The sequence below is a fragment of the Pinus tabuliformis genome, chromosome 4_2, assembly GCF_031772625.1.
Source record: "Pinus tabuliformis cultivar Carrire ecotype Pingquan chromosome 4_2, CPIR1, whole genome shotgun sequence".
Lineage (NCBI taxonomy): Eukaryota > Viridiplantae > Streptophyta > Pinopsida > Pinales > Pinaceae > Pinus > Pinus tabuliformis.
The window spans coordinates 729,041,505-729,052,123 of record NC_142304.1 but is presented as its reverse complement, the minus strand read 5'-3'; the positions used below and the strand labels follow the sequence as shown (position 1 = coordinate 729,052,123).

The 10,619-nt window shown below is 37.5% G+C and overlaps 1 pseudogene; it reads left to right on the top strand.

The window, feature by feature from the left end:
- The first annotated feature begins 6,123 nt into the window (after positions 1-6,123).
- On the top strand, positions 6,124-6,669 carry LOC149171663 (BIIDXI-like protein At5g11420 pseudogene; annotated as a pseudogene).
- Positions 6,670-10,619: the final 3,950 nt, after the last annotated feature.

Genomic DNA, 10,619 nt, shown 5'->3' with positions numbered 1-10,619 from the left:
AAATCAACAAATTTATTTTGACCAAATTTTTTATAACATGATTTTGACCAAAATATTTACTTTGAGCACTAATTGTATACAAAGCCTGTAGACTTTAACTCATAGACTAACAACGATAGCTGAAAGTGTAAACATCCAAAGGTACATCAATAGTTCAAAAAGGCAACTTAAGAGGTAATTCTGGGTGGATTCAAAATATTTCTACTTAGTGATAAATCCTTGCTATTTGGAAACAAGCCATGTGCTAGACTTTAGTTCATCTTAGCAAGCATAGGTATTAATATGATAATATCCATATTCCATACAAAAAAAATCATCTAGGTTTACAGAAGGAAAGTTGTATGTTGTAACAACATTTACATACCAATCTGAATGATGATTGGAAAGAAGACAAGAACAAGACTCAACTACAGAACCCAGCAGAACGTGGCAAAATTAAAAAAGAATGTAAAATATTACTAATGCAAAGAAGATACCTATTCAATCCTGTAAAGCTTATGAATAAAACCAAGTACAGGTTGACCAACCATCCAACAAGGTTGTCTATACTTAACCAGAAAGCCTTTATCTGTTAGGCACGTGACCATACAAACATTTGGGGCACTTGAGTCATTAGAGAATGACTAGGGCTCATCACCTGTAAATATTTCAAGCAACTACAAAGACCAATTTTCTGTCCAGGCCACATAACAAATCTCACTCCAGTAGCAAGTGCTATGATTAAATACAAAGCTATACAATAATCACTAAAACCTGTTGGAATGGAATGTGAGAGTGTTGATGGATATTTTATTATTTATCACAGGCTGTACAAAACATAAATGTCCTACCAATAAATATATTCTATAAAACATAAATTAAAAACTCCCTTTTTCTAATACACTTCCTTTTACTATTAGTGCCACCCAATCAACACCTAAGTGAAAACCATTGGCACTAGGACTAAGAACTTTGTCCATCACTGCATCTGGCCCACCCGTGCAGCCATGACAGCCCATGATGAGCTAACATGTACTATGGGGAATCAAACCCTAGTGGGAATGTATCACTACCCCTACTTACTAAACAGGCAATCCCCCTAAATTAAATTAAAAGACTTTTGGTTCAAAAAAACAAATAGAGGAAAAAGGAGTCAAGCAAGCAAATTGAAATCATGTTGACCATAAAAGGTTGGGATAAGTGGTAGCTTTAGTCATTCTGAAATATATCTTTGTTTTTCAGGTTACGTCAAATAAATGTTCTGTTTGTACAGTCAGGAATGTGAAGGAAGACCCTCCAGTGTCACAAGTTGCACATAAGCAAGCATGCACTTGGCAGCGAATTATCAAATTCACAATTAAAAGTTGCTTAGGTAGTATGCAAAGATTCTTTCAATAAGATGAGGAAACGACATTGAGAAAATGGGGTATTGATACCTTCCAAAGTTGTATCTACTTCATCCTGAAAATATTAGGCAAGGAAATGCTATATTACGAAGGGACATAAGCACAATTCATTAACTTCCATAGGCAGAACAGATGTTGGATGACAAAGGCAACAGGGCATGTTAATAGAAAAGCTCCCAGAAACTCTAGAGTTAGGGAAGAATATTAAGTCAGGCACCTTAAATGAATAGCTCCAAGAAGATCTGCCAGATCCTCCACACATGCATAGTGTCATAGACAATGGACATAGTTAGCTGAAGCAGTTCAAGCATATTTCAGCACATATTAGCTCAATGCTGACCGTTGTTTAGAAAATTTTCTTCTTAAAAATAGAAGAAAGCAAGCATCAAATGAGGTACAAAATATTAAGAAGCACCTAAACTAAACATACCCACGAACAGAAGAATTAACAATCATTTGTAACAAATAGAGGATAAACTCTTAAAGGTTCGTGGCAAATTGATAAAGGGATAAATATTGACTCATAACAAATACTTTGCTAAGCTTGCTAATGCTTTTCAGCCTTAAGTTTTATTTACTGTTCAAGTTGGAAGCAGCATTTTCTTTTTATCCTAGATCAATATCAAGCTTCAAAAGTTCACTAATTTGGCACTCAACTAGTTGAGATCCACACAAAAACCAACTCATTGTTGATTCTAACCAAAGGCTATCAATTTAGTACTATTTCCAAAATATGGGAAGCCAATACCACTTTTTCAAGTCACAAATTGAACAGAAGAATTGGAGATGATATCGACTGAAAACCATAGAATTCTCCTCAGATCCCGAAAAATGGGTAATGTGCATCTTTCTTAGGTTAAATGAGACAGAGCAATGGGGCTAACGCTTTAAAAAAACTCCAAGAAAAATATCCTATGAAACTAAAATGAGTCCTCACTATTCCTGAATATGCAGAGCTAGGATAACTGTTGCTTCTCCATGGATCAAAAAGCAATGTTTGTAAGTAAGAGAAACAATCCATGCACAAACAGAGAAAAAAATATAGGTTACATCATCTGTAAAAAATGGTGAAGACAATGTGGTAAAACAGGGGTGTTTTACAAAAGAGATTCATGTTAGAATATGAAATATGATAAAATATCTTGATTGAAATTGATTATTTTTATTCTACCTCAAGTTTGAATGCACATCCTTGAAAAATAACACAAAATCAAATATCAGTGATAAGACTTTGGGCATTAAGAGAGCATCTTTATTTTGCTATTAGCATAAAGAGTTAATAATGCACGCTCATGTTAATAATGCATGCATGGTCATGAAAATGAGTATGTAGCATGACAAGAAGAAATGAACCATTTAAGACAAACCTTGTCATGCTATCTAGGATTCTAAGGATTTCAAAATATCATCTTTTAGTAAGATTGACTAAAGAAATCCTGGAAAATGGTTTTTCCTGTTACATTTTCAAAAACATTGCTATATCCAGTGATTCCAATTGCAGTTGATTGTTAGTGTTTTCCAGAGCTACTGCTCACATCTTGAATGGGAGATTGCATTGGGTGGAGGGTTCCAAATAGAGAGAACACTCCTATGCTTATCCATATCTCCATCAACAAGAGGCAATATCCAGGGAAGTCAAATCATGTAGGCAAGACAAGTCCAAGAAGGAGAGATTGGACACCACTTATAGCTCTGATGGATGTTGAACTTAATTATCAGAGCTATCCAATTGTTTAAAGTCCAATGAAACAAAACAAATTTTTTTCTTTTATTCTGCTTCCATTGTTTTGATAGTCATTCAACCTCCATTGCCTTTGTATATAAGATGAGAGGGCCCAATTTAGATTGTATTATAACATGAGAAGGCCCTGACACTGGATAATTAGCATTCAAATGAATTCAGACAATGTATAACATGATGTGATTGTTCAGTGATCAAAGAAGAGGAAGAGCAAACTGCTCTTCAGAACAGGCATAAAAGAGCAGCCTAGACTGTTCTACCATACTATGTACTAGACTGGACTATGAATGTCTAGACATCTTGGATGAGTTTATGATATATGTGACTGTTGTTGCATATATCTCTAGGTTGTTAGTTTTTATCAACCATGGTTTTCTTTTAAAAAAATATAGAAAATATTACTATGGGTATGAAAAAAAGTTTTACATGCTTTTATGAAGTTTGAAGCTTATGATTCTATGAAATTAATGTTAGATATTCTCATGCTAGAACAGTAAACTAACCCTTCTCAGTACAAGGCCCAATTATTGATTATCCTAACAGATTATTTCTTCTTCCCATGGTGCAGTTAGGCTATCAATTAGCACTATTGGGCTAGTTTGTATTTCATGCCAATCCCATAACAACTTTCAGATTATCTGTATAAACAACATATAACTGATCTGAGCATTCCCACTTTTGGAATGGCAGATGTCATTAATGATGAAGAGCAGTTTAGTACATTATAAATAAGTGGATGAACTAGCACAATAGGTTAAGACGTGGTTGGTGAAAGCCATTAGGCATCTGCATCAGCTAACCTTTCATAAGAGTAGAGTGGAGAGGAGTAGAATTAGGAATTCCACTTTTCACTAATCTAATATGGTTATTGGAGTCTGCAATAACTAAGCTTTCATAAGATTGGAGTGAAGAGGAGAAGAGCTGGGCATTCCACTTTTCAATAAAAACAGAGTGGAGAAGAGAAGAGTTAGGCATTAGAAATACTCAATCATATTTTTGTCTATACATAGTTTAAGGTTTAAGTTCTTAATGTTTCTGCAACAATAAACACACTCCCAAATGTGTGCCCCCCCAGATGTCTGTAAACAACACAAAAATTAACCATATAACCTACAAGCCAATGGCCCTTCTTATGGAGCTTATCACTGGCAATAATTGATGGATATGCATTGCTTGTAAAGCCCAGTCTACGAAATTCTCTTGTTGTCAGTATTTTTGTTGTAGTTGATGGTTTAAGGAGAAATTTACTGAACCAGGCAGTGGATCCATTATGCCTGCAAGATTTACTAATTCTCTCATAAAAAACTCATCTGAAAATTCACTATTGCAGGTTACTGCAACATTGACTTTGGCTACTGCCTGTACATAAGCGGGTACTACTGTTCTCATTGGAAATGATTTAAGAGAATGTGCCTAGAACTCGTCCATGGAAATTCGTGGAGACTCTGAGGGTATGTGCACTTATACGAATCTTACAAGAACAAGTCAAGAGTGAGAAAATTAGTGGGCATTAAAATTGCAGTTTTTGCAAAGTTATGAGTTCCTGACTTTCAACTCAACTACTGTCTAAGAATCAGACCGTAGTGCAAGAGAGGATTGGCAAAAGAGATATAACAATGTAGAACAAGCATAGAAGGACCAAAACTTAATTGATAAGACATTGGAGTAGGCAGCATTTCACAGGCATTTGTTTTCAAGCCTACAAGTTGTACGCCAGTTTGCAAAAGCAACTCTGGGATTATTTCTGCAAACAAAGCCCTTCATTATTTCTAATTATGGTTAAATACCTACTAGTCACTTCTATCACATTGGTTAGGCAGAGATTAATGATGCATTTAATACTTTGCTTGTTTCGATCTGTTTTGGAATTATTCCTATTATACCTAGAATGAGGAAATAGGCAGGGAATTGGGATGTTTGAAATGGGGTGGGTTTTGAAGTGCCACTTTCAAAATTTCAGAAATGGGAAATTGCATGTGTTATCATGTTCTCCAAAAGAGAAACAGGTTGATTTACCTGGAAAATAAATAAACTGCTTTAGTGTCGAAGAAGATGTTAGAACCCCAACCAAACTAACATAAATAGAACTTAGGCAAAAAGTTATAACAATATTCTTTGCCTACCTACTCTTAAACGACATTTGCACTAACTATCATGCCCTGAGTTTGTTCCTGTCCTTGAAGAATTTGTTGAAAAGGTTCACAGTAAGGATATCTTAAAAAAAATTTGTTGAATGTCACGTGTTGATAACCATCTGTTGTGACTGATGAGAAGGGGCAATGAAATGAAATCAATATGATCTTAATTGTCAATGAAGCAAGGTCATTTGGATTGGATCATTATATAATTTGTCATCTATCTTGGTAGTTTCTGGGTGGAAAATTTGGAGGAATTGGCTTCCAGGACCCATTTTAGTGGCATGTCCTGATTTGGAGAAAGATGCAAGTGGATATGATATTGGAGTGGTCTTGATGGCAGGGGGCAAGTCGGTATGCTATCATTCTAATATGTATCATAGGGGTTGGGGGGATTGTCTTGAACTACATTACATATGATAAGGAACTCTATGTGACATCCAGTTTAAAATTATGGAAGTTATGTTCTTAGACTGGTTAATTTCATAGTGTCGACCATTCTCTGATTAGGTTTGAGCAAGGAACGGTTTTAACGGTGGGCTCTGAAGTACTTAATGCCCACGCCGGAATAGTATCAGTATGGAGTCTCTCACAACGCATGGTTGATAAAGATGGATGAAAAGTGAGGGTTGGGTCCTCTCTAAATGCTTGTCATCTCAATGTCGGAGAAAATCAGTGGAGGAAGTGCTATCAATCCTCGTTGGGCCAACCAGCCACGTCGTTCCCTTCTTCCAACTCTCCAGTCCCTTCTTCTTTTAATGGATCCAAGCTCTATAAAAGCCCACGTCAAGCTTCTGTAAAAACCAATGTTAGTCTGTCAGTTCTGAAATTATGATGAGCTTGGATGGGATTTTGTGTCAAGATGTCCAGAGGAGGAATCTCCACTGGTTTTCTACGTTGTATTTTTCATATTTTGAGGCTCTTATGGGTCGTGGAACAGAATTTAGCAACACCCATTAGAAATGGTAAGAATTTAATGCATGTTTCCCTGTTTATGAGATTACTAATACTAGATTGAATTGATGAATGAACTGTTGCCATAATGTATATATACGTAGGTTCGTTGCCGAATGGGGACTTCAAGTACGCCCCGAAGCCCTCCGCCATGAATGGCATAGTGGTCATCGGCAAGAATTCTATTCCCTTCTGGCAGATCGGGGGCTTCGTGGAGTACATATCCTCCGGGCAAAAGCAAGGCGATATGCTACTCATAGCTCCAAATGGAGTTCACGCTGCAAGGCTTGGAAACGAGGCACGACTGACCCAAAGAATCGAGGTAAAGAAAGGGTCCTACTATTCTCTCACCTTCAGCGTCACTCGAACCTGCGCCCAAATGGAGACTTTGAATGTATCTGTTCCGCCAGACGCTGGGGAGCTGCCAATGCAGACGATTTATTGCACGGGGTGAGCCAGCACCGTGAGTAGGGATTCGTATGCATGGGATTCGTGAGCGACTTGCGAGGTGAGCCAGCACCGTGAGCAGGAGAAACGAATGCTCGAGAGGGTTGCAGAGGACCTGTTCCGGAGCGTGAATTGAGCAAATGAATGTTTGGCGTGAGGGATCGTTTGAAAATGCACGAGCGTTGGTTTGAAAATGCGCCAGCACAACGGGTGCCAGCTCGGAGGTGGGGGGTCACCCGTTCCCGGGGAAAGTTTGATGCGATGCGCCGTCGAGCTCTTGGAGAAACGATGGATGCGGGATGGAAAGGCATGAGCATGTATGTATGGTGAGGCCGCTATCGGGTGCATTAAAGGCCCGATAGCACGCTGATTAGCTCTTGCCAACCAACCATATTATGCCAAACAATAATTTCACACATACTAAAATTATTTCATTTATACATTATTAAAACATTTTTTCCTTTCCCTTTCATCTCTTATCCTGCAAGTATTAAGAGATAGACTTCCATTACCATGAGATTCTATCCTTCATTTTGTTCGGGTATATGCGACTTCCATTATTGGGTTCTTCTTCGTTTCATTATCACGTAGATGTTGCTTGAAGCACGTTTCTTAAATGTTTCATATAACAATGAGCACATAATAAAAGTCGGCATCATGTGGGTTTAATAATTTTTAAGCAATACATTCTAAAAGCAACGATATTGTACATGTCACTCTCCATAATGTTGTTTGATGATAGGCGTGTTTATATTGACCCATCTCGATGCACCGGTGTTGATTTTATTTATTTCCAAATAGCTTTTAATTATGGACGATCGTGATTGAGCCCGAAGCAAATGTGTTTCGTCGAGTGACATATCGATGGCTGGGGCGGTGGCGAGAGTGAACCGTTGTGGTGGAAAATAGTTGACCCGACGCAGGTTGAACTGCAATGTCGGAGAGGGCGGAATATTAACAGCTGTAACGCCAAAGGTAGAATAAACAAAAAAAAAAATTGAAATTTGAAACCATCAAAGCATCGAAACCATTGACCAAGCCTGGGGGTTAAGGTTTAGTTCGGGACCAAATCGTGATTCTTCGGCAGTCCCTTCCAAGTATATAGTCGTATATGTAAATTATAACAGAAAAATGATTACAAATCTTCAAAAAAGATATCTGAAACATGTCGTGACTATATATAATCATTGTGGTAAATGAAGTTTACTAAAGCAGTAATAACAATTATCTGAAAACGTATAAGTGCTATATTTTATAGCTAAACAGATTTTCACCCTCATAATCTGAAGTGACAATAAATTTAAGCAACAAAAGGGCCTGTGGCCGCTAATCCTTAGGAAGTATTGTCCTTACACAATTCTGGTTAAACCCTACTGTGAAGTTTCACACAAATTCCGTGAAATAACCTGCAACAAGCTTAAAGACAAGAATGGCCTGGTTTATTAAAGCCAAGAATGGTCTGGTTTAAAGCCAAGTGAGCTGGGTATTAAGAGAATGTTGGAAATAAAAGCCCTACGACATTTAAATTGTTAACTAAAGCCAGTATAAAATGCCCAAATAAGAATTACAGTCTGTATCAATTACAAAAATAAAATCCTAACTGGGGACGTGATTAAACCCTGGTTCATTTTTCCTCAGAAAGGAGAGGGAAACCCTGGTTCATTTTCCTCACAAAGGAGAGGGAAAAGTCATGTAATAATGCATCTATAAAGAAATATCTAAGTAACCTGGTTTGTCGGAAGTAATGCTTTCATGTAATGTGTGAGTTGTTATCGTGAGTCCTTAGGTGTCAATCTAGAAGTAGTGAGTTTCCTATGTGTAAGTTGTAATAGCTATCTATATGTGTCGTTGTCAGTGATCTAGATGCTATAAATATGTAACCCTTGAGATCAACAAAATATAACTAGTGTGATTTGTATTGTGTACAATCTTTCTTGCTCTCTTTCATATTTCTAACATGGTATCAAAGTGGGTACTTGCTTGACTCCCTCAAGCTAGGGTCAGGAAGATGTAAGGGAGCCTTGAGAATTGATTCTATGCACATAGACTTCTGAGTTTAGTTTAGTGTATGACTTTCATGTTCCTGTGTTCCTGTTTGTGGATGTATAGATCTGTTTTATTATTAAGTGGTGTTGTAATAAGATTTTCAAGGGAATTGCGCTGTTGTGAGAAGGTTTGAAAGGAGAAACGCCGAACGTTGAGTCGTTGATGTCAGAGGGTAGGTATTACAAGAGAAAGCCATATACATTGAGTCGCTCTGCTGAAATTAAAAAAAAAAAACCAACCACCATCACCAAAAATCAAAGAACCCATCGATACGCACAGAGAAACGCAATCTGATATTTCATCCTTGCCACTGTGCTTGCTGGGATGGTTAGATCCCGTCGTCAAAGGCAAGATCGTGCATAGTACTGTCAATTTCTTCTGTCAACGAGCTTGCCGACATTATAATCCATCAGATTTCATTTCGCTGGTTGCAGAGGGTAATGCAAAGCTTGGGATCAGTACATTGAGCAGAAGTGTCCTTAGTTCTCTGTTTGGATGAGATCCAATTCTGGTATCACATAAAATAAACTCGAGGGTGCTATAGTATAAAATGAACTCTAAAACCTGCAGTGTGAAGTTCTCGTCAGTGGATTATCCTCCTGTAACGAATTTGTGCAAGACCCTGGATTACGATTAAAAGAAATGTTGCTGGTCATGCCTCAATCAAAGGTCGCGAGATTGAATTTTCGCTACACAAGCAAAGGTGCATCAGCTGGTGGTATATTTTGCATTCGTCAATTTAAAAAAAAAATGGTATTTCACCGCATTGTTCGTCGCAGAGAGTCATGTTGTCAGCGAACACACATATGAGTAGAGTTAATTGTTTTGTGATTCTGATGGAATGTAGAGACGAATTCTTCCAGTTTTGCAGAGCTGATGCAAAATCTTCAATTTTTGGCGATTTCTAGTGAAAAATATGTTTTTAAGATGTTGTATGTAGTTATTTAAAAAAAAAACAAGTGTGAGAGATTGTTTTGGTGTTTGTGTTTTTATTGGTTATATAAAAAGGGTTGATGGTTCTTACACTGGATGCCCTGGTGTCTGAAATGTCAATTCTTGTGTGTTAGTAATTTTGGTTATAAAAAGGGTTGGTGGTTCTTAAACTAGAAGCCCCGGTGTTCGAAACATCAATTCTTGTGTAAGGTCAAGTTGTTTGAGCAACTCTTGAGCACATTCAATATCCAGACCTCCATCCTATCAACTAACGGATATCCGAAAGCGAAATATCCGACAAATGGTGGTTGGTCCATAGGATGGTTCATTACTTGATGAATCTTATCGTGGAAGCCCCAACGAGCCGAGTTATCAATATTATTGATCCTGAAAAGTTCTTCAACGATGGTCAGAGGCGGTTATGTTTTAAATGGAGGTCAAGTGACAGCTCGAAGATGTGGTGATTAAAGAGTGGAGTTTGCAACATTCCAGAGTGGATGTGAGTGCTGATGAAGACCAGTCAGACATATATCATATTGTTGTTGTAATATGTTTTCCATGTAAGCATTAAGGGAGGGTGTTGGAAGTAATGCTTCCATGTAATGTGTGGGTTGTCATTGTGAGTCCCTAGGTGTCAATATAGAAGTAGTGAGTTTCCTTTGTGTGAGTTGTAATAACTATCTATATGTGTCATTGTCAGTGATCTAGATGATATAAATATGTAACCCTTGAGATCAACAAAATATGTCTACTGTGATTTGTGTTGTTCTGGCTCTCTTTCATATTTCTAACATGACCATGAGAAAGTCAGTGGATGGAACTCTAGAGCTAACCTGTGACCTTTAGAGTCTACACCTTCAACCAAGACAAAACAAAATAGTTACCCTCAGCAAAGGTGTAGCATTAACAAAAACACAAAAGAATACAATACACTATAAGGCAAGTACCAGAACTTTACCTCTCGAAACCATACAATCT